This window comes from Microtus oregoni, unplaced genomic scaffold (genome assembly GCF_018167655.1).
Source record: "Microtus oregoni isolate MIOR12 unplaced genomic scaffold, Mior012 000004F_ref0000308, whole genome shotgun sequence".
In the NCBI taxonomy this organism is placed as follows: Eukaryota; Metazoa; Chordata; class Mammalia; order Rodentia; family Cricetidae; genus Microtus; species Microtus oregoni.
The window spans coordinates 59,149,167-59,173,973 of record NW_024543063.1 but is presented as its reverse complement, the minus strand read 5'-3'; the positions used below and the strand labels follow the sequence as shown (position 1 = coordinate 59,173,973).

The 24,807-nt window shown below is 42.5% G+C and overlaps 1 pseudogene; it reads right to left on the bottom strand.

The window, feature by feature from the left end:
* Window positions 1–254: 254 nt before the first annotated feature.
* LOC121447604 lies at window positions 255–23,013 on the bottom strand (annotated as a pseudogene).
* Window positions 23,014–24,807: the final 1,794 nt, after the last annotated feature.

Sequence of the window (24,807 nt, the reverse complement as noted above, 5' to 3'; positions counted from 1 at the left end):
GATCACTGAGCTTTAGGTTCATCAGAGATCTGCCTCAACAAATACGGTGGGAAGTGACGTGAGAAGACATCTGATGTCAGCTGTCAATCTCTAGCCTACACACACACACACACACACACACACACATACACACACACACACCACATATGCATACAAAAACAAAAAACTTATCAAAGGAGACCACCAGGCAGGGAGACAACCCGGGTTGAGGGAAGGTCTAAGGAAGACTTTATCAAATTAAGTATTTTTTTTTATTTTATCAAGAAAGTTTAATTATCATTCAGAAAAAATTGAGTGGATAACTTTCTCTGAAAAAATATATTGACTCTGTGTGGGCTGCAGTTATTACACAGGAGGGATAAGACTGCCTGTAAGTCCCGTTACCTTACTTTCTGGTTGGATAACGACACCAAGTCCCATTTCCAGTCTGATTATAAAGATACATGTGGTCCAAAGAGGCTGAGATTATATAAATACAAAACCAGACAGCAAAAAGCAGTAAGCTAGGGCATGCACCGGGTTCTAGGAGAAAAACCTCAGAAATACCCCAGTGGCAACAGGGAACATGTAGCTGGAATTTGGAGTTCTTCAGTCGTCTTTGTCTTTTGTTCCGTGCTTGAGGATGCGCGTGAACTCGATGTAGTTGAAATTGCCCTTCTTGTCAATGGGGGCCTCCCTGTAGAGCTCATCCACTTCCTCATCTGTAAAGCGGTCGCCCATGGTGGTCAGCAGCTCCCTCAGGTATTCCTCCTGGATGGTGCCTGTTGCTTCCTCATCAAAGCAGGCGAAGGCGTTTCTGATGACATCCTCGGGATCTGTGCCATTCAACTCTCTCCAAACATGGTGAGGAACATGGTGAAACTGATGGGGCCCGGGGCCTCATTCATCATGGCATCCAGATATTCATCAGTTGGATTTTTTCCCATTGAAGCCAGCATGTCATGCAAGTCCTCCTTGTCGATGAAGCCATCCCGGTTCTGGTCAATCATGTTGAAGGCCTCTTTGAACTCTTGGATCTGGGACTGGTCAAACATGGCGAACACATTGGATGTTGCGCGCTGAGGGCGCTTCTTGGTGGTCTTGGTCTTTGCCCTTTTGCTCGACATGGTGGTGGTTAAATCCCTGCCCAGCCGCGAGAATCGAGGGTGTCTCGGCGATGCTCTGCCAGGCGCTCTCACCGACTTAACAACTATCCAGCTGCCCCAGAATGGTCACCATGAAGTATTTTTTTTTTTAAGTAAACATGCATTGTTTTGAAAAATTGTTTAAAAGTGGATACAAAATCATGATTACTTAGAATAATCCAAAATAGACATAGGAACAATGGAAAATCAAAAGGAAGTTGTGACATTATTTATCTTGTGACTTTTATTTTCCTAGAAATGAAAAACGCAAAGTAACCAAACTTTCTGAGACTGTCAGCTCAGTCACGGGCTTTCAAGTTCTTTAAATGTGGCCTAAGAATGTCAAAATCTGACGTTTTTCAATGAGGAACATTCTACAATAAGTGTCTCAATCCCTTGTTTCCACTGCGTATCATATTTTGGAAGCTCTGTCTCCCTGGGAAGGTAATGCTTGCAAATTTAAAACACGGCCCTTCAATATTACTTAGCTGACATAAACAAATTAAAATAAGGCCAGCCTAAGCCAGTTGTGTTTACCAACCTGATCCCCTCTGAAAATGAGAGGTGAAGTCAAATACCCTTTAATACTATTTATTAGTGGAGTAATATAATACATTTTGACAAGTTGAGCAGCTTTAACAGGCAGCTGTTAAAGTCTCTACAGAGCCTGTTTAGAATGAAACAGGAGCGAGAGACAGTACTGTAACTGGTTCTGCGAACAGCTCAGCCATCAACTATATCCTAACCAAGTACTTTTTATCCAGCTAATTTACGGAGCGAATCCCTCAGGGTCTCCAGTGTCTACACTGCAGCTCATTAGAGCCCAATAGCCAACTTTTCTCATTGTAGCACAGAAAGCATGTGTGCTTAAAATATAATTAAATGGAAAACAAATAAGATCCTTATTCCCTGACAGTCTCAGTATTTTTAAATTGACAAAGGCACGAACTTATGTGCGATTATTTAGAAAGCAGGACGAATTTCAGGCACTTATGGCAAGACATTTGCCCAAGCACTCATCCTGCATGCAATTAGGACGCTAAAGACTTGGGCTATGAGTTCCTCGTGGGAATTAAACTTGCAGGTCTCTTACAAACGCATAATGTGGTAAGACTCGCTGTCCAATGAGGTGTCTTATTGAAATGTCCCAGGCCGTTTCGCTTGTCACAGCTGTCCTTTCAGCCGCTTGCACTCACAGTGTATAGCTTTCATTACGAAAATAGAAATTTGTGTCCTAAGAGCTGTTACATTACTAATGCTAAATATTTAATTCCCTGGGGTTCCAATTATGGTTGAGCGCTGGCAACACTGATTCCGCTCTCTAATAACAACTGTAAAGGCAATTGGAGCATTTTTCAATTAATTAAATACATAGTGAACGAGTAACCTCTTGTCATTTTGCCCTCCAGGACCTGAGCTAATTGCTGTAGAATAAAATGTTTTGAAAACTAACTGATATTCGGGGCTGCACACAGTTATACCATTAAGTTACAGTTTGCAGAGTGAAGTTTGTCTTCTGATAGTTAGACTCCATGGTCTGCAGCTGTGAGAAAGTACCTGGTATTATGGACTTAGCGGGGCCTCCAATCAGGGCCAAGTTGAAAGCAAGCATGGCCTTTCTGAACCCATCAGTATCAATGATAGTTTGCACTGCTCACAGATAAGCGGAACGGATTTCCACAAGGCAAGTTCTCCAGACTTCACAAGCATCAACATTCTGAGGTGTCCTCAAAAGAATCCCTAACACTAATTATATTCATACACAAAAATTTAAAACTAAAGTTTTCAATTTTGTATTTTCCCATCTGAGAAAGTTGCTAATTAAATGTCTGGGAAAGGCCACTTTTTTGAAATATTTTCTTGCAGTTTCTCGTTTTACCCTAAAACAACATCATAAATAAGCCCCAAATTGATGTCTCAGCTGAGAGGGATGAATCATAAAAGCAGACGCCACATTTAAAATAAACCTTTTTCTGAAGTACAATGAAATTTGATTAAAGAGCTGGTCTCCTTGCAGCAAACGCCGCTGACAGGTGTTCCTTAGCTTCGGCCTTTGATTGGTCATAATCTGAAATCCATGCTGGGAAGCGGTGCCCCCTCGCAGCTGTCTGTCTAGCGGGGATGATCCCCTAAACAGGCTTCACAGAATTCGTCTCTGCAGAAGCACTTCGGCTCGGGTAGAAGGCACTGAAAGGGAAATTAATCACTCTGGGAGAGGGGAGAAATAATAGAGAAAATTTAATCATTTCCATACCAATTTTTAGGGTTTAAATCTTTAATATTTCTAAGATTATAGTAACATCTTTGAGAAATGAATCTTAATTACAGGATTAGCATGGAAGTACCAGTCAGTTAATATAAATAGATCAGCCTAAATTGCTGATCTCTTTTAGACTAAAGTGGATAATGAGGACTTTTTAGAATTCTGAGGTTGAGTTGACTTCTCAAGAACTAATGCCAAGATCACTGGAAAATACACATGGCCACATAGAAAAGAAAAATATAAATTCTTTGAAGGTTATTGAAATATTAACCCATAAGGAATGTAACATCTCAATAGACTGCTGGCTTGATGTATTCTGTCAGGAACAATTCCTTTTGCTGTTGGGGGAATCATTAACCATTCTTAACATGATAAACCACTGGATCTGTAGATGAGGACCTGCTGAGATGGGTCAGTGGGTAAAGGCACTTGCTGCCATGCCTGATGACCTGGGTTCAATCCCCGAACCCGAACAGTGGAAGGTGAGAACTGACTCCGACAGGCTGCTCTACATTCCTGCCACGGCGTGCATACATGCAGACACATGAACACAACAAATACTATGAAGTCCAGATAAACAAATAATTATTTACCAAAGGTGCAGATTTTTCCAAACTCTCAAAACTATATTTTTAAACTGAAAAGTAAAAAGAATCTGCACTTTCAATATAAGCTGTTGAGTTACTGCTTGTATTGAGAAATATATCAGGAACTGGGATGCAGCTCAGGGAGTTCCTGCCTAGTAGCATGAGGCCTTAGGCCCAATGCCCAGCACTGAGGTAAAGAAAAGAAGAAATGGATTGAATTTTATTTCCAAATGCTCATGTTTTGAAAAATGGTAATTTTATTAACTGACTAATAGCATTTGGCTAAGGCTGAGTGTGGTGGCATACACCTATGATCCTTGTATTTGGGAGATGGAGACAGAAGGTTCTCAAATTAAAGGTCAGCCTGGACGATACAAGGAGATGCTCTCTCAAAACAACAAGTAAGCAAATATACGGCCCAAACAAATTAAACAAACACCTGATTTTCTAGAAACACTGTGACTACAGTAGCCACTACAGCTAGCATATTCAGTACCAATGTTCCCAAGTTACTGGGCCTGGCTAGCCAGTTGGAATCAGTCACTAGATCCCACACGAACAGTTTTCATCACTGTCCGGCCACATCTCCCCTTGGGATCACATGCCCTTGGATCGAGTTCCCTCTCTCTCCCCACTCCATGTGACCTAGCATACCACATGTGCCGAGGGTTTGGCAGCCCAATCTACACAGTCATAACTAGGTCTCACCTGTTATTCAACCACTGTTGTATTTTGGAGTAGTAAACAAACCCCATGGGCCTTGAAAACAGAGGATCCAGGTCCACCTGATGCTGCTAACTGTGGTTTGACCTGGGGCCAATCTCTTGATGCTTAGGCTCTTCTGGTCTTCCAGTTCAGAAAACAAGACAGTTTAACCCCTCAGTGTCTGAAGGCTTAAGGAGACAAGTCACCAAAGACTCTAGAGCAGGTGAAAAGGAGGAGGCCTATGAAAGTCCTGAAGCTTCCAACCTAAGGGTTACCTTCTGGCATACCCTACAAAGTTTTTCATGGTGACCATATCAGGAACAGGATGGGTCACATGCATCCATGCACAGCAGAGAGGCAAATCAAAGCCTTGCAAGAGATTTTTAAGAATTAAAGCTTTGCCTTTAGTCCCAACAGAGTACAAGACAGAAGGTCTGCCTGAGATTTGTAAACGAAGGCCGAGAGCTGAGGATGTGCTCACTGGTAAAGTGCCTGCCTAACATGCACAAGGTTCTCCATTCCATCGCCAGATCCACAAAGAAAGATAATGGAGAATTGGCAAGACAAGAAAGGCATTGTTTAATACACTGAACTTTTGATACAGCTTGTTTCAAAACTGACTTTTTTCTTCTAGCATGTGTTCAACTAGCCCCATGCCTGAGGCTTAAATCTCAAGAGTTCCTCCCCCTGGTTAGAATGAGTCTTGCAGGAGGCTATGGAACTTCAAGACTTGAATGGCGGAGCCAGTACAATTTCCCATCCGACCCTTGAGTGGTCAAAACAAAACAAAACAACAAAACTCACAGAACTAAATGCTTGTCTTTAACTTAGTGCTTCCAAGTGACCATTTCACACCAGAATTAGTTCTAGTACCTGGTCTCCATGCTTACAAAGCCCAGGGCCCAGGAGATCTACAGGCAGGGCCAGAAGAAATATCCCTGGCAACAATGGAGAGCACAGAAGCAGTTTAAGAAGTGTCAGAAAGAACTAAAACAAAAATGACACCAAGTCCTCTAAGGAGAACCAAGTGTTACAGTCCAGCTTGCACTGATGTCAGCACCAACATTTCGTGAGGCCCCACCCATTATTTCAGAGGTAGATAGGCTCCCTGGGCAAGATCTCCAATACCAGCAGCACCTGTTAATTCTCTAGACTTGGCTGTCCTGCAAAGCTCTCTCCCAGGGCTGCAGATCATAGCGGTTTGGGAGTACTTAGATAGTTTTATGGTTAATACACTGCAGTATAAATAAATATAGCTTAGTGTAAGCATCTCTGCTGAAAATATGTATGCCATAAAATGACAAATAAAATAGGTCAATAACTAAGCCCATAGTAAATAGCTCAAGCACAACATTAGCATGAACCAGCCTTCTTCAAAACGGATGATAAATTCTTCCGAGTAAAATTTCAAAATGAAAAGTTCAATGTGAACTTACATATATTCCACTTCATGTGAGAATAGGTTTGGAAAACATAGTGCATGCATTTGTGTGCTCAGTGTTCTATCACAAAGACACAGCAGGTGCCTAAAAAACTGTCCCTGACCACAGCTGTAATTTACATACCTTGAATGCCAGGTAAGCACAGGAAATGCATCTGGCTGTTGTCAACTTTCTTTGGGGAATGTTTTGTTTAAAGTGAAAGCAAGAGTTTGAAGTGTGTACTGTACTCTGACTTTGATGGCAGTTGGGGCAAAGGCTACTGGGTAATAGTGTCTTGTTTTGGTTGAGTTTAAGAGACATCGCTGATCTGCGGATACTTGGAGTAGGTGATGGGAATGTAGGATACCTCTGTTCAACACCAAGTACATTCTGAAGACCCCAGCTTTCCTTTCCTGAGCACCCCACAGAGTTTATCCTTAACCTTGTACCTTTAAGACAACTGCAAGGATGAGCTGTTTGCCCAAATCTTCATTTTCATGATTCTCTTCCACACTCCTGTCTTCAAGGTGGTAACACTGCTGGAGTCCACTGCTTTGTCTTGAAGTTTTAATGTGCTGTTAGATTCCTGACACTGTAACAAGATCCCAGAGAAAGGAACTTACAAGGAGAAGGTGCTTATTTGGGCTCATGGTTTTAGAGGTTAAGTCCTGGGGAGTGGGCTGATTCACTGCCTTGGGTCACAGCAGGAGGGCGTGATGGAGGCAGACTTCTTACACTGCAAGCTAGGGAACAAAGAAGAGACCAGAGTCCCACAAAACCCTTTGCGGTCACAACATTGATGACCTCTAGGCCCTAACCCTCTCAGGTTCTGTTACCTCCCAATAGGACCATCTTGAGGGCCAATCTTTTAGAAGGGGCCTTTGGAGAACATTTCAAATTCAAACTGCAGAGATTTTCACACATTACAGAACCATAAACTGGGGCAAAAAGGAACGTTAAATTACAAGTCTCTAAATGGTTTGTTTTGTTCCTACTTTTCTTCTTTTGTCACAAGTTCATTTTTTAAAAGTTGCTTTGTAGTTTTCAGTTTGGCATATAAAGAACTTAAGAGTCACCCCTGAGAAGCAAACACTGACCAATTTGGGAAAAAAATCAATGACTTCTATTCAATCTGAGGTCCCAGAGAAAAATGCTAACCCCAAAATTGGAGATAGTCATGTACATTGTGAGAATGACTATTCATGGCATAGTCATCTTTCCCAGAGAGATCCCTGGAAAACAGGCCCATAGTAGGAAAACTCAGGCTAGCACTGGCGAGCTGCTGGAGTCTTACATTCAAATCTGGCTGTAAGAACTGGGAGAGCACAGGCAGCTGGAACCCCACGATGTTGAGATGTCTCTCCTTGAGCCTCATCAAACTCCAGAGACTGGAGATAAATTTTCCTTGGGCTTCTGGCAGGGGAAAAGAAAGTAAGCACCGTGAAATATGCCGGAACATTCTATTCCATTCTGTTCCTACTAAGATCTGCCCAGTAGAAGAGCATCTTAACCTAGTCTAACCTGCAAAGTTCCTTCTGTCAGAGCCCAGCTGACCCCCTGTCAGGCTCCTCTGAGCTCCTACAACACCCAGCTCTGGCCATCTGAGCAGATAAGGTGCTGAGCTGAAGGCTCCCTGAAGGCTGCAGTGTGCTTTCCCACCTCTCCGCATATCCTGAAGGCTGTAGTTCCTGCTACTCTGTTCTTTGCCTCAGTCGTCAGGAGGAAATTACAGAGCAGAGCACAGTCAGGAGCAAAAGCACACTTTGAACAGCTAGGGCCGGGACCAAATGCAGGCAGCAAGGCAGACATTTAGGCTAAAACTACCATTACTTGAGCGAGCCTGTCACTTCCAAAGCTCTTGTGTTGGAAACTCAGCTCTCGATGCAACAGCATTTGGAGGTGGATCTGAATGGGAAGATGCAGTGAATGGGTTAATGCTGCTATAAAAAGAGCTTGAAGGAGTGGGTTCTCCTTCTCCCTCTCTGCCATATGAGGACAGGGCATGAAAGCCTTCACCACCCTCCAGAACTATGGAAGTAAATCCTCTTCCTTCCAATTACTCATCCTGTCACCCTGGTATAGCAACACGGGTCAACTAAGATGCTGCACAGAAAACAACTCCAGTGGAAAAAGAGGGTGTGTGAGGACGGAAGAGAAATGCAAGCAGAGAGGAAATTTCAAAAAGGAACAAAATGCTAGAGATGCCACAGAAATGAAGGTGCTTTACTGTTTATATCAGACTGAGGAAAGCTTCTCGGAGCAAGGAGACACTGTAATATAAACTGCCAAAACTGAAGCCCATGGAAAAATGAGTAAAAACAAATAAAAAACCAATCAATGAATCCCAACACCCAGGAGACAGAGTTAGGTGGGTCTCTATGAGTTTCAGGCCAGACAGTATAACATAGTGAGACTATGTCTACAAAAAAGGGGGGAAAAGCTAAAAGAAATACTACAAGGACTATAGAGAACATGGAGAGATGTATAGGTAAGAAACTCAGATCTACAGATTTTAAAAAAGGAAGACTACTGGAAAGGAGGAAATGAGTATGACAGAGGACAGATGACACTGTTAAAACAGTGACTTGATGCCATTACCGGGGCAGGAGAGATGCCTCAAGTCACAGTGAAGACGTGGCTCAGGAAGGAGACAGAGGGAGGCAGTCAAAATCACACACCTATGCCCAGACCATGGAGAGCGCCAAGGTGAGGGCAGTGTGTCAGGGCAAGCATCTTTGAGGACCAAGATGGAGCCAGCAGCGGGAGCCAGAGACTTTGTGTGATATGCACACAGAGGATAAGCAGGATGAGAAGTGTAGGCTACAAGCTGTCAGAGCTCCTTGGATTGCTAAACAATAGGATGGCACAGGAGCTCAGATAAGATAGATCATGGAGACAGCGGTAGGAAGGCATGTCCAAGGTCTCCCAGAAGGCAGAAAGCTAAGGAGGTGAGCATTCCCATGCAGCAGAGGAGAGACAGGGCTAGAGGAGTAAATCAGACTGGGAGGGATTGCTTATAAGTGAATGGAGTATTTTAACAAATGGAAGAAAAGTGGGAAATTAGGGTAACACAAGTGATTGGCTGGCCAGAGGGGACCCACTGCAATGAAAATGTGCCACAGAGGTGGAGCTACAGGAATCAATATTATTACTAAAGATAAAATCAAGATATAAATCTATATTTTATATAAATATAAAGTCCTAATTTTAGTGTATTTTATAACCACTCTAAGTTATATAAATTTAAAAACAACTCAGCCATTCTGAAGACAAAGACTTACAATCCCAGATAATAAAAGGCTGAGTTGAGGCAGAAGGACTGCAAGCTCCAGGACAGCCTGAGAATTGTGTCAAACAGTAAAAAGGAAATAAAGGGCTGGGAATATATCCTAGTGGCAGAGAGCTTGCCTAGCATATACTGGGGAGGGAGGTTCAAATTCTTCTAAGGGGCCTATACTACAACAAAGCTCCCCAAATTAATGACATTTAGCAAAGGCTCTCAAGCATTCCCTTCTGACCTGTACTTACAAAATAGTGGTATGTACACACTTACCCCAAACATTTTTTTTTTTTTTTAATTCAAGACAGGCTCTCACCATGTAGCTCTGGCTGAACTGGAACTCACTCTGTAAAGCAAGGGAGCCTCAAACTCAGATCTGCCTACTTTTGCCTTCTGCTGGGATTAAAAGTGTGCACCACCATGCCCAACCCAAAGCAATTTCTTAATAAGGACATTGGCTCAGTATAGTCTTACCAAGTAGTCACTCATGATGGATTTTGGCTTTAATTTTGATCTCTTCTCAAAGAACTTTACATTTCTTTGCTACTTTAAGCCTACAGTGAACTACAATTGAAATATAGTTTGACAGATTAGGTACTCAAGATACCAGTCAAGTACAAAGCATTCCTTACCAAATAACAAAAAGAAGAACTAGATTGGGATTCTTGCCAGCCCCAGTTTTAGGAGGAATAGCTCCTATCTGATTTGCTCTCCAACCACAGCTCTTCTTCTTCACTGTGGTCTGGGGAGGGAACTCAGGGCCTCAAAGAGGCTAGGTGAATGCCTACAGCATTGTGTAGTGGCATTTCATGTGCATTTTAATAAATAAAGCTTACCTAAAGATCTGAGAGTAAAACAGCCCCACTGGCCAGCCTTACAGACTAGGTAGTGGTAACACAAACCTTTAATCCCAATAGCCGACTAGTTTGCCATAGAAACCGGGCAGTTCATGTCTTTAATCCCAGTGGTGCACACCTTTAATCCCAGCCCTAGAGAGGATTATAAAATGGGAGGAGACAGCTCTCAGTCACAATATAATTCTGAGATTCCTGGAGGCAGGATCACCATTTTGGACTGAGGTGGAGGGAAGAGCCAGTAACTGGCTGCTTTGCTTTTCGCATCTTCAGGTTGACCTCAAAGTCAGTCCCTGAGCTTTTAGTAACTGCTTTACCATTGTTCTACCTCAGGCTCATAAACCCAAACCTACAAATTCTTTAAAGAAGGACACCTCATTTCTGGTGAGTCCAGAAAAACACCAGGAGCTGTTAAATAGACTGCTGTCTGGCAGATGCTTTGATGCTTCAAGAAATTCTAGCTAGAACCGATCTCACTCTGGTAACCTGCATCCTCACTCCAGTTGGTGTCCCTCTTTGCAGGGGCTGTTCTGCCTCCCCAGGTCATGTGCATCTCCTTCAGAACACAAGCCTGACTGGCTCTTGGTCTCTTTATATCCAACACTGCTTCACCACATTTGTCATTACCAGTCTCTCTGTGTCCTGAATTCTGAGTTCCAATAATGCACCACTGTGTGGGCTCCTCGTTTCTTTTGACTTTTCCTGGTCTACACACCCCAGTCTAGAAGCATGAGCCAGGGGCAGGACACTGTGATGTCTTTTCTGCGGTTAGAGTCCCAGAGACTCAAAGTGCTATGACACTGGATAGACAACTCCAACACAATTTTCACAAGCCAATGACTGCACTAGCTTTAAAGGGTTTGTGTGGGAATCTCACCTTTTAGCTTCTCATTTACTAGAGTAAGGAACATTTAATTATCTTATTCTTTTCCCATAATGGTGGCTTTGACCACATTAGCCCAAGATAAAGCCACTGAAAGACAGGGGTAGCCTAAATCTGGTTCTTCACTCATTGAAGTTAGAGGATTATAATCTGAACTATAGGAGGGGTCACTAGGTTCAGTTAATTACACCCAATGTTTCTTAGAAAGAAAAAGATTGGGCTGAGCATGGTGATGCACGCATTAAATCCCAGGACTCTGGAAGGAAAGGCAGGCAGAGTTCTAGGCCAGCCTGGTCTTGAGTGAGTTTCCGAACCAGGACAGCCAGGTGTCACATTATTATATTTTATGTAAGGAATGACATTTTATGAAAGGAAATCAAAATAACAATCACTCCTTAAAACTCCTTTCCATGCGTCTTCTCAAAATATCACATATGGCTTTGCAAGACATTATCATGTCTCAGTAAGTAAAATTTAACTCAGTCAAATTTAAATAATTCCCAGAAGGGCTAGTGGTAATGACAGCTGTTTTTTTTTTTCATTAAGAACTGTATAAAGTAGCTACATTATTTAGGGACCATATACCCAAAAAGGACTACTTCTTGCTTTTTAGTTCTTTCTTTCTCTAATTAAGTGCACAAGATGAATTAAGTGCACTTTCTGTATCACCACCAACCTGACACCATGTGGGTAATTCTGCAGGTGAGATGGAGTGGCCAAATGAGCGGCTAAAGATCTAGAAGGCACAATGCAGTTTTGATGTCCAGTCTGTTAAATCTGGAAAACTGTCCCACATTTTCCTGAGTAATCAGTGAACTTCGCAGCAACAATGTTTACATCTTTCTACCCACAGGAAAATTGACCAAGAAGAGAGATGATCTAAAAAGTAACCACCTGAGCATGAATGAACAAAAGCCAGATTCTGAAACAATGTGTGCTTCTATTTAACTACAAATAATTTAAGGTAGCTATATGTTTTAAAATCATTAACTAATGTAGTTGGTATAAAAATTCCACAAAAATGTAGGTACCCTCCTTCCTTCTTCCCTCTCCAAATATCAATTACAGTCTGAAAAATAATCACCTATAGATATAGGTGTACTCCACAATTCCACTAGTGGCTATGCAGCCCAGGAAATAAACTTATATTCATATTCCCTCTCTCTCTCTCTCTCTCTCTCTCTCTCTCTCTCTCTCTCTCTCTTACATACACACACACACACGCATGCATGCACACACACTGCCACATGACTATGTATAGCACCTTTACCTGTTGTAGTCAAAGCTCAGAAAGAACTATGACATCCCGACCATGAGGGTTTAAACTGAGGCACTCCTATGTGTTATGAAGCTTTATAACACAAGCCGATCTCAAAGACTGTCCGCTGTTCTTAGACAACCTTCATAGGAATGGAGGGCCGACTAACGCTTGTTGCAGCTGAGAGATGGGGAGGGGGTGAGTAGGTATGGCCACAAAGGAGAAAGATTAGGTCTTCATGGTAATGGAAATATTCCTCTCTTGATTATTCAACATCAATATCCAGCTTGTGACATTAAATATACTGCAAAATACTACTGAGAAAAACTGAGGAAAGGGTTCAAGGACATGTCTATTATTTTATACAACTGCATTTAAATCTTTAATTATCTCAAAATATAAAATTTAATTAAAAGCAAAATTAAGAAAGGGGGCTAGGTGTGATGGCACTTAAGAGACAGAGGCAGGTAGATGTCTGTGTGTTTGAGACCAGCCTGTTCTACATAGAGAGTTTCAGAACAGCCACGGCTATATAGAAACACTGTTTAAAAAAACAAAACAAAACAAAACAATAACAGCAACACACACACACACCAAAACAAAAACAAGAAGGGAAACATTCTAGTTACTGAATTCGCTTTGCCATGCCGAGCTCTAAGCTTCAGAAATCACCCCAGGGCTTAGAGTCTTTGTAATAGTTATGGAGGTGGATGAAGTACAAACTGGGCCACTCATACAAAATCCATAACAATTTCTGTACCTGTTGGCATCTTTGAATCTCGTGGTTCCTTGCCTGGGGGTGATCTCTAGGTAGACACACACCTTCCAGGTTCCTGCCACCAGGGCTGGAGGCATCCTCTGTAGACTAACCAATCCCTCCCTTTTCTACTGGTGCTACAAAGGCTACTATATGACAGCTAGGAAGTGGGTCGCCACTCAGTCTTCTCTACACAGATCTGATGTTCCCACACACGATGAAGGCTGTGCCAGGTGAAGCAATTTTCTTCCAGAGTCTGAACTGCACTGATATATTTGTTCAGGAGGAAATGTTCTATTAGTGGTAGAGAGGAGCAGTATAGAGAATTAAGAAGTATATGTGGATGCCTGTCATCTTTTTTTCTCCCATGAGTATAACAGAGGCAGGTTAGAAAGTGATTTTGAGTCTACCCCATGATATCTGATTTCTAGAAGAATCACAACAGCAAAAGAACTTTTAAAACTTTTCAATCATCAACATTCATTCAATCAAATAAAGTCATTTGAAAAAATTAACAAAATTTGATTTTTTTCCTATTTTTTGATTAAAGCAACAAATATTCAACAATCCTCTGTAATATTAAGCATTTCCAATGAAACTAGTGCTACAGAAGTGCTTCACTCCCACAACAGCTGAGGGCTGGAGCTGGGAGAACACTATAATCTACAAACACCTACCCCCAAGCACACCAGCATCACAGAACACCTGTGTGTTCCGTGTTCTTTGCATCCTGATAGAAACAGACCTCAGGAAACCCAATGACATGGACTGAATAAAAATAATAATTATTTGTCATGATCACTGTCAGTCTTTAATATCTTGTACACCACTGATTACAACTTAACTTGGCCATGCTGCTTCATGCTTGGGAAAAGACAAACCACTAATCAACTGGGGACACTAATTGAAAATGCTACTTTGTGGAGGCATTATAATAACTTAGTAATGGAGTGAAGTGTTCCCTCTATCTGCTACTTTAAAATGCTCTCCATAACAAAATGTCAGCCAGGGTACACGCAGCCTTTGCAAACACCCAAGGCTACAGTCTGAATAAGTGACTGAGCCTCCCCTTTCGGGAGGCATAATTCTGCAAGTGGTGGAGGTCATATGAAAAATAGAATTATATGCTAATTTGTTCCTATATTAAGTTATCATAGGTCAGGTAAAACACAGGAATGTGAATTCTAGAAAAAAATTAAGTAGATTGGTATGAACTAGGTCAAAGTAAACTGTCTTAATACAAACAAAAAAGATTTTGAAAGCAGGCGTCATTCTTCCTTTATTATTTCTAACTAGACCTATATAATCACATGTGTAATTTTAAAACAAAAATGTTTTCTACAACTAGTTCTTCCATAAAGAACTGGGGCAGAATAATTCTGTTTTTAGCAGAAAAAAATAGAGAAAGGTCTAATATTCAAGGGAATAATTTTCTCCAAAAAGCAAAATAAAACAAATTTCACTTTAACTATTTAAATTAAGTTTACAAAGATAATTCCCCATGCACTGTCAAATGAAGAGATGCATACTAATTGATGGGGTCATAGGTTACTATTATAATGCTTTATTTTACCCCAAATAAACTAAACAACAATAGAGGTGTTTTTGCTTAACATAGAGTCTGAGGAAAAGATACCTTATTTAAAAATCTATTAAGGAAAAAATACTTTTTTCCTTAAAAGTTGTAATTCTATGGCTATTTCACTAACTTAAGATCTACAAATGCAATATAAATGGCTGAAGACTTTAGGTTACTGGTTCCAATGGCATACCCCTCATATTTAGTTCACAAGTTCCCTTAGAGGAAGAGAAAAGAAACTTAGAGGGCAGTGATGATGTCGAGATGAACCCTTAGGAACAGGAAGTCACAGTTACAGCTTTTCACAATGCACCCTGTTTATTGCAAGACACAACAAAACAATGCCACCCCTGCCACCCTTAGCAATTCTTGGGGACAATGTGAAACAGTGTTGCTGTGTTCTCAGGCTCACTTTCTCCACTTAGGTATTGGCTGCATTGTCAATTTCTTCTCCACGTTTCCAAGGCCAGTTCATAACCGAAAGAGGCCAGTTCATAACAGAACGAGTCCAGTTGGCCAAACTTCCTTTAAATCAACTCGTTTTTAATTTCTAAAATATTGATCCTATTACTAAGTTACTATAAAATGAACTAGGTTCCCACGGAACACCATTGTGTTATCATCTTTGAATGTGTCTTTCCCTGATAAATGCCACCAGCTCAATTCACCACACTTTCTCCTACCATGTGAGCCATGTGGATATGAGTCAGACCTAAAATCCTTACACATTCTGATGTATAAATACACGGTATTTATTTCCTGTTTGAAGGATTTCATGTATTGACATCTTAGTCCATAGGAAGTAGAGGATCACAGGAAAGAAGGTAACAAAATTTGACAAAAATGAAGGTCTGCACCACTACCTAAAAACTAGCACTCAGGGGATTAATCTTCCCAGTGTCAACACAGAGGTGGCCTGCCATGAAACACTGCACATTAAATACTATGACAACCCATGTGAAACGTCTTAATACAAGCCCTTGTCATCTATAGATGGCTGTGTGTATTCCTTCAATTTAATGTGGAAACTGTCAAAATATTAAGTCAGTTAAAAACAGCATTAAACAAATTGGTAGCTAGTCTACAACTAAAATGAAAACCAGAATAAAATAAGAAGAACCCTTAAAACCAAAGCACGGGCATCAAGACTCCAGTTATCACAAGCGACACCTTCATCCTGGTGGGCTGCTGCTGAAAACTGCATTTCCATAGCTAGCTGGGAGGAATGAAAAGCTTCTTACAACCAGCTAAAAAGAAAGTCTGTACCATGCCCCTTGAAAAAGCTCATTTTCACATTACTCAGGCTTCATTATGCTAAATCAATATTCGTTTAGTCACTGGGGTTATTGACATATTTTAAAATAAAAGTATACCCTTCAGCTACTGCACTCATTACAGGTAATTTGTCTTGTCAGAGAGCAGGGAATATTATCTTAGTCTTTCAGGGGCTGACAGCCCATGGAAATACCTCCCCATGGTTACAACTGTAAATAATTTTAAGGTAAAATATTGAAAAATCAATGACTGCTTCCTGCAATCTGTCACAAACAAATCAATCATAATCTGTACTGCCATCGAGTATGATTTGAAGGAGATGGGAGCAGATGTAATTCCTGGCTGGAGTCTCTCATTTCAAAATCACTTCACATAATGGTGTCATCATTTAAACACTTAACAGTCAGTGCAACGGCCGCTGTAACATCAAGTCGGACCAAACCACAAGGAGGAGGAGGAGAAAATGCCATCGCTATTATGTTAACAAACATTTAATTTAAATGGTTGGTACATTAGTAAATTTCCTCTGTGAACAATTTTACCTGCCCCTTTCACAGCTCGAGATTAATCAAGGCTGCTTTCCACATCCTGACGGGTGGCAAGTTAGCCCGGGACTCCAACTGTAGTCTCTAAAATACTTGTGATTTTTATTTTAAAAAAATTATAAGGGACAAAATCTTGAATTAACAAAGATACATCGGTCCCAGAATATTCTATGATTCTATCCCTATAACAATGACAAAAGACAGTGTCATACATATCAAGACCATACTTTCATGATCTAAAAAATTGGCAGAAAGATATCAGATGCTCAGATGTTGACTTTTACATTTTCCTTCTAGTAATAAAAACATTTCAACTTTGTAATGTTCTAAATGACCTGCAAGACCGAGTCAGTTTAAACACGCTGTACTCTACACACAAGCTGCACCATCAACTGCTGTATTAAAAGCAAGAGGAATAACCCACCCGTGCCAGGTGCGAAGTTGGTCATGGTCACAATACTGACGAGCTGTGCCAATGTAAACTGCTTTCCAAATAAGTGCTCTGCTATCGGCACTGTCTGACTACATTGTAATGGTTCCCCAGCTGCCGACACCCTGCAAGAAGACATGAGGAAAGGAATGTGAAACTAATATTCCTCCCGCTACTCCAGGGATCCCCCCAAACATCACTTTACTTCCAGATTACCCGGAGTCTTTTCTGAAGGTTTGAGATTGTAAATGTGCTCTAGTACCTTTAATGGAAGAAATCAATGTGAGCCACCACATTTCTTACCATTTTCCTAATTATATAATTAGACAGCATAAAGCCCTTTTCTGTTTCATTAATGTCCCTTACTAGATATATAGGTCAGGGGCTAGAAATTTGTGATGACAGGGAAAAGGTTGCCTTTTTAAACAAGAAAAACAAACAGCTAGAAATGCTATTAAACGACTGAGGCCTGTGTCAACATTCCCAGATAAAGGAACTGCTCTTCGGAAAGGACCAATTCATAACTGAACCTCCGTGGTCAACATGGCAACCACAGGGCCAGAGGACGGAGCCTCTCCTGAAAACAGAGTTGGAGCCCAATGCTGTTTTTCAGGAATCTTAGATTTCAATGCCAGCAGTAGGTTTGAAGACAAAAATGCACATGAGTAAATTACCAGAGATGCATCCAGAACGTAGCAGAGCCTTCTATTCTGTGTGAGCCCCTGAAACAGCTGCAGAGCACATAGTAGCCAACCTAGTGTGGTGGGAAGGGAAAGCCTAGCCAGGGTTTCTGGAAGCCAACAGAGCTCGGGCTGGAACCAGGCAAAGAAACCATGGCCTGCTATCACGAGCCAGCCTCTTGCTGGGGTCTCTGGGCTGGGGCGGCTGGCGGTCAACCACCATGGAGAATACACCCCTAGGTAAATGCAACAAAGGAACAGGAGGTAAATGAGGACAGTTGGACAACAGGCTGAGTGCATGTCAATCCCAAACTGAAATGTCATCTGCTAGAGCTGTGCAGGACACCATCACAGATCTAATTCGCAGAAAGAAGCTATTTTAAGGGTGCTGAGTAGGCCGAAAAGCTATTTCTCAGCTCTCTAAACACAGCCTGTGGCCCTGGAAGAAGCAGGCTCAGAAAGTTAGCAGAGAAAAACAGGACGGTTCCCATCGCTCAAAATTAAAGAAACTGTGATCTATTGGACGGAGTTCTCATGTAGGCTAAAGGTTCAGAATTGCAGAGGAATGTGTTCTTGATGATAGATAGTATTACCTTCCTGTCTTCTGGATCACCTCCTTCCACGGGCAGCCAGAAGTCCAATATGAACTGCGGATCTTAAAGAGAAAACAGCCACAGTTAGCTTCCTCTCTCACCACTCCCTTTCTTCATGAAATCACAATTTAATTACTGATACCTCAAGTGATTTTATTTGTGGATGATGCATTCTTAAAAAGCACATTCTTTAGATATTTCCACTAAAGAACATTTAGTACAACCTTCTCAATTAATCAGCCATAATCCATTACTCCAAAAAGAATGGTTCTTGATATTTTCAAGAGTGTGCTCCAGTACAAATATTTCATATAAGATGAAGAGATCTCATGCATTTGAATACCTTTAATGAAACTTGAATTTTAATAGTAAAGCTAGCCCACAACAGATATGAAACTTGATAAGCCTGAATGCTTAAATATTTCTCATATGTATGTATATATATATATATATATATTCCAATATTTATGCCTAGGAAAAAAGAACTAAACCTCAGTCCTCTTATGTTTAAATCAACAGCTCTATCATGGTTTAAGAACAGAACAGACCCCTAAGCTTAAAGGTAAATAATGAGGAATCCTATTTGTGCCTGCCTAACATTTCTATACATTTGTGCTGTGCTTCTAGCTTGCTGTAACACTAGCCCTGAGTTTCTGGAGGTTCCAATCAGTACAGGGAACACAAGTCTATTTACAAACATTTACTTACAAACGATAAAATAGTATTTCCTATTATAGCCAAGACTACACTAATGCCTAATAATTCATAGAGAAGCATTTGTTCTAGCAAAGGCTAGACTAACTAGACTGCCTTCAGTAAAATTATCTTATTGGGGTGGGGAGTTCAGCCACCAACTTTATTGATAATAAATGTTATAATTCATTAAGTCCAGTTCCTTGCTCTATTTCTTAGATAGCACAAATAGTCTGGAAATTCTTTCTCAAAGCCTTTCTTCTCACCTATATCAGAACCCTATTTTTAATAACAATGACAAGTTTTGCATACTTGTATACTTTCTGTAATTAAGAGCTTGATGCCAAAGGCTGAAGATAATGCTAAATTTATTCTTTTAAAAAAATCAGATCAAAAAAATAATTTCAAAATGTGATTTGTTTTAGCTCTATTATTTCCTTTTAATAGCAATTTGATTTCTATTAAACATTACAACCTTGTCTTGATTTTACTTTCCAATGCTATAATTCAAATAAATTATTTAATGCAATTCCAAGATAAATGATAAATTATTCAGACATTCCACAAATCAACAATTTCTAAATTTACCAAATTTCTATTAGTGCACTAATAGAATTTGAATAATCAAAGGTCTCAGGTGGCATTCCCCCACTATCCACACTTAGCACCAATTACTAATATGCATTATTTGCTGAAGCCTCCTTGGTGCTATCTGGGAGCTTCACATCCAGGCACACCCAAAGCATTCAGATAAGCATTGGTGTGTTCAAGAACAAATTTTAGTCAATATGTAAAATAACCCTATATTTTGGAAATGAACTTATCTGAAACATCCAAATATATTATAAAACATTGTACTTCTAACCTGACCAGGAAGTAGAAAGGATTCTGTGTAAGAGAACACAGAACACAGAACACTAGCAATACTTTGGGGATATTAGATATGAACGTCTAATCCAATTTTCTCCAAGGTATCACTCCATATTATGGTAAATAAGCAAATAAGAGCTGTATCAAGGTGTGGAATATCATTAGCCTGAGAAAAGGCAGGAGAAATGGATTACACAAATGACAGCTGCGGGAGGAAATTATATTCCCCTTTCCTGAACAAATGTTAGATGCATCCTCACTAATAAAGACTTACAATCAAACTATGTTACAATATACTGGGTTTCAATTTTGAAGCGTCTAAGTTGATTTGCAAGCTAAATTGTTGCTGAGGTATACTAGAGCTATGAAAACACAGCCAATTTATACAGAAATAAGTCATCAGTATTGCACTTCAGAGGAGAGCTGTGAAAGCAAACTAGTCATTACAGAACAAGGAAAAAATCACCCCTATGTTTTACGTTCATGGGGAAGTGTCAGCTGCTGTTCTGTTAAGAAAAGCTATTCTCTACCAAAATGATGTTAAAAACAGAAGCTAATGCAATGCAGAAACTGAAGAGAAATATATGAAGACAGACATGCCTCCACTCAAAGCAGGTGGTGCTATTTCAGAATTAAAATGTTGTTCCAACTATGGCACTGTGCTCATAATCTATTTTAAACAACCCATTCAATTCACAAAGGATTACACGATCTCAGTCATTTCCAGCTCATGAACTAAAGACATTTCAGTTTTTTCCTAAGATTTCTAGAACATACAAACATTCATAATTGTATTATTAGTTAAAATGGATAATTTATTTGCATTAATACTCCACCTTTTAACACAATATATCTAATTTAAAAATAACACATGCATAACAGCATAAAAAATAGGGACTGTAGCTGCCAGAGAAAACATTCTGGTGAGGGGTCTGGGGGATACATAAAGCAATTATCTCAAAATTAACGCTCTTGTTTCAGTTTCAGCAAACAAATCTAAGTAAGTCTTCCTTTGATTTTAGTTCTCCGTGTAATTCTAACCAGCTAATTATCCTTGAAGTCAAGAATGAGCCATGACTCTACACCTGGCCTTTCCCATCATATGCCCACGATCCCCTCCACTTTCATTTCCTCTTTTGACTCTGAGGTTTAATATTGAAGGAAAGCACGGACCCATCTTACACAAATACTGATTGACAGCCAGCTTCCAGGAAATGTCGAGCTACAAAGAGGAGGGAAATTTTAATGTAGCACTTATGTTAAAGGGTATGAGGTGTAGGGTCATCCAAGGGCAAGTGGCCACCAGCATCCCCCTTGTCACTGTTTGCACACTGAGAGATTCCTAGTTAAAGGGGATGGTACTATTTTAAAGAGTATAAATTTAGAACCCGGGTTATAAATTGGGTTCTAAACTAATACTGTATCATTTGCTTACTAGTTTAAATATATTATATAGTATTTTGGACGGAGTAAAGTTTCCCTCTATTTCTATAAATGACGAGCTATTCCATAAACACTGTAGCTATGCACTTGATGATAAGAAAAGGGAATTGTTTCAGACCATCAAGGCACTCCCCAAACCTTAAAAGGCATACATTTCTCATCTATTTACCTTTTCATTATATCCCTGTTTTTGCACACTAAACATGTCTTCCTCAATAATGAATGTCTGCTGAACAATACAGCCCTCTATTTTATGCTTTGCTTTCAAAATTAGAAGCTATTATTCCACAAAGACAGAGTACAAAGAGAGCCGACACAAGGTATTGCCAAAAAGCCACAAGTAGTATTAGAACATGCCAGAACACTTAACATTAAACTACCATTCCTCTCTAAAACTTCTGTTGCCAAACTGCTCACACAATCTGGAAGCTCAAAGACAGGTTTCAAGTGTAATTAAATTCTCCAAAAGCAAAACTGTACAAAATTATGCCCTCTTCTTCTGGCTCCATTTACAGACAACATTTTCTCTGGATCTTAATTAAGATAACGATGCGCACCTGTGTCAACATTCTCCAGCAAGACAGCCTTATCAATCATAATCCTTTAAGTACACTCGAAAACAGCAAAGCAAAATGACAGAAGCAATCTGTTGCCTTTCCCAATGCTGGTGTTGTGTCTCTGCCACAAGAAAGATGAGATCTTTAAAATCCAGCAGATCTACTCTGGCAAGTCTTTAAAGTTCTAACTGTAAACAGCTATTACACTAAATAAACAGGCGTCACCTCCTTTGCACTTGATAGAGACAATGACAACTCTCCTCGTCCAGAACCTGAAGAGCAAGCTCCACGCCACATCTTGGCAGTACAATCCTGGGTCTTATTTTAAAGCTCTGTGTTTTAAGAGCTAGGCATACCTGGATCCGTGCAGACATGACAAACCAATAAACCCTTGGCAAGTTTTAAAGTGAAGCTTAACAAGGCTACATTAAAAACAATCAGAGTAACCGACCCCGGGTACAACATGTTCAGAAACATACGAACGCAGCAGTAAGGAAAATAAGAAGTCCTGGCGACTTGGCAGGAGGAAAGATAGGTCCTACCTCTGCTGGTGGAAAAGGAGCTTCAGCAACAAGCGAGCCGGAACTACAGCTAACAAGTGAGCAAGTCCTCAAATGGAAAAGCTGATGAACGGAAAGGAAAACGTGTGTGTGTGTGGGGGGGGGGGGTCATCCTCCCCCAGGATCAAGATAAAAAGTTAAAACATTGTGTTTACCAAGCGAGACTATAAATGCTTTCTTATAAACAGGGAGAAGGGCCACCAGATGCTGTCTGAATTCCGTCTGCCTGCTAATGGTCAGCCTTAGTCTCCCTCACTTATTAACACAATTCTGTCTCTGACGCAGGCGGCTGGGGCCAGCCGAGCAAGAGAGCCATCAATGTGCAAATAAAGCAGAAAATAGAGACATCTTTAAGAAATGAGCCTTAAATTTGATGTAGAACGGAGGTGACAACCACGGAAACAGAACCATAAATTCTAAATGTTGCAGTATCTTGCAGGATTCTTTCTAGTTCTTCACACCAAAAAGAAGACAGTAGTAGAAAAAAATAGAGTGGGAAGCAAGATGGGGAGGGGGAATAGAAACAGTCAAGCCGCTCAAGTGGCAGGATTATGTAATGAGAATGTCTGTGTGACAGACTCAGGCTCTTGGTGGCACAAACCTCCTTGGCTCGCTTTCAGAAGTCTTCGTCCTGGACGAGAGCCGAGACACTGATTCAGGGGGACACGCGTGGGCCCGGGGAGACACGCCCACGCGCGCCTGCCCGCACGCGGACTGAAGCACTCGCCTGGCGGGACTCACGCCTTGGCGGCCCACGCGCCGGGCCCGGCCGCGTCCACGCCATCGGCTTGGTGCACGTCTCTGCGCGGGCCGCGGACGCTCCCTCGTGGCAGGCCGCGCCGACCGTTAGCCCGGCTGAGCGGGCGGAGCCGGTGGGCGGTGCGGTCGCGGGAGGCGGGGACCCTCGCGTCGGGGCGGGGACGCTCCCTGCAGACAGCCGAGCTTATCCGGAACCCGGAACGGTCAGCCCGAGAGAGCAGCCTCAGGCCGTCGCGCGCTCCCCGGGGCTCCGGTCCCGCGCGCCGCTCCGTCTGGCTCACAGCCGCCAGCCTCGGCCGCGGACCGCTTCTGGTCTCCATGACAATACACGGACGAAGCCCCGCCCCTCCGCGAAACCACGCCCCTCCATGCCCCCTCGGTGCTGGGACTCTGAAGGACGAGGCTGCGTCATCCAGAGGTGGAGCTAATGGAGGCGAGCGACCAATCAGAGGCGATGGCTGTATAAGGGCAGGGCAGGGTGGGCCGAGAGGTTCTCGGAGAATGTAGTCCGCAGGGATCCAACCTCTTGGGGGCGGAACCTGTAGCCGGAGTGCCGGGCAAGGGGGGGGCAGCCTGCGCGCGTGCGTGAAGGCGCGCCGCGGAGCTGGTCCCCGTGTGGTCAGGGTGGGGTTAGTGTGTGCTGCGGCCCCAGCTCAGCAAACTGTGTGTCCCGCGGGTCAAAATCATTGCGCGAAACTTTGTGTATAGTTATGCTCCCGTCTGTGCGTTGCCCTGTTGTGAAAGGCCACAAAATGCTTGGGTTGTGCGCTATGCCGACCACAGTCCTGGTTCACCAGCGCCCCTGTCTGTCCCTGAACTCCAGTGCGTCTATAATTTGCGGCGGCGGGAGGTGGAGACCAGGGGTGAGGGTCTGTTTTGCCTTCTCACTGTGTTGCCGTGCGGGGGTGAGATCTGCCGGTGACTGGTGGTGTGTGTTTGCCTGGCCAGCGCCTCGCTGAACAAACAGCGGTTGGGTTGGACACTTCTGCCCAGTGTTTGCAATGGAACTGGGGGGGGGGGGATGCGAGCGAGGGGGAAGGCGACTTAGTGGAACAAAAGGGAAGATATCCCACACCCTCCATCACCGCAGACCTGGCGGAGCGAGCAGCCCGCAGCTAGCCATGCGAAGCAGGAAGCGCTGCATGGGATGGCAGTGGGGCCGGGGGTGACTCGAGGACCTACTCGCGTGTAACTGCTTTTCCGCCGGGCACTTCTTGCCCACTGCCTCCCTTGGTCCAGAGAAAAGTCACACCCCCATCCGGAGCCCCCCGATTGTCCACTCTCGCCTCCTCTAGCCGTCTGGCAAGGGTCGGTGGAAGGAAGGCCCAGTCGGGGTCCTTCAGCCTAGGCCTGGCTCTCGCCCACCTGCTGCTGCGGCTGGCACAGAGAGTCGGTCGTCCCGGCCTCCCTGTGCCCTGAGCGCGGACATCCATTGGCTCTTCCTGGGACCTAAATTCCAAGTCTCCAACTCAACCTAGAGACCTCCAGCAGGAGGGAGAAGCCGCTGTGGAGCGAGCGACGAACCCAGCTTTCCGGAGATCAAGACGTCCGCCAACTTCGCTATTTGCCCTGGCGAGGAGGACGCGGAGCGTTCACCCAAGCGCAGCCTGCTGCCTCTTTCCCTTTGTGTTCCCGAGCGGCCCGACACACGACCAGGGCCAGTCGTGCGTCGAGATTGCCGCTCCGCCCAG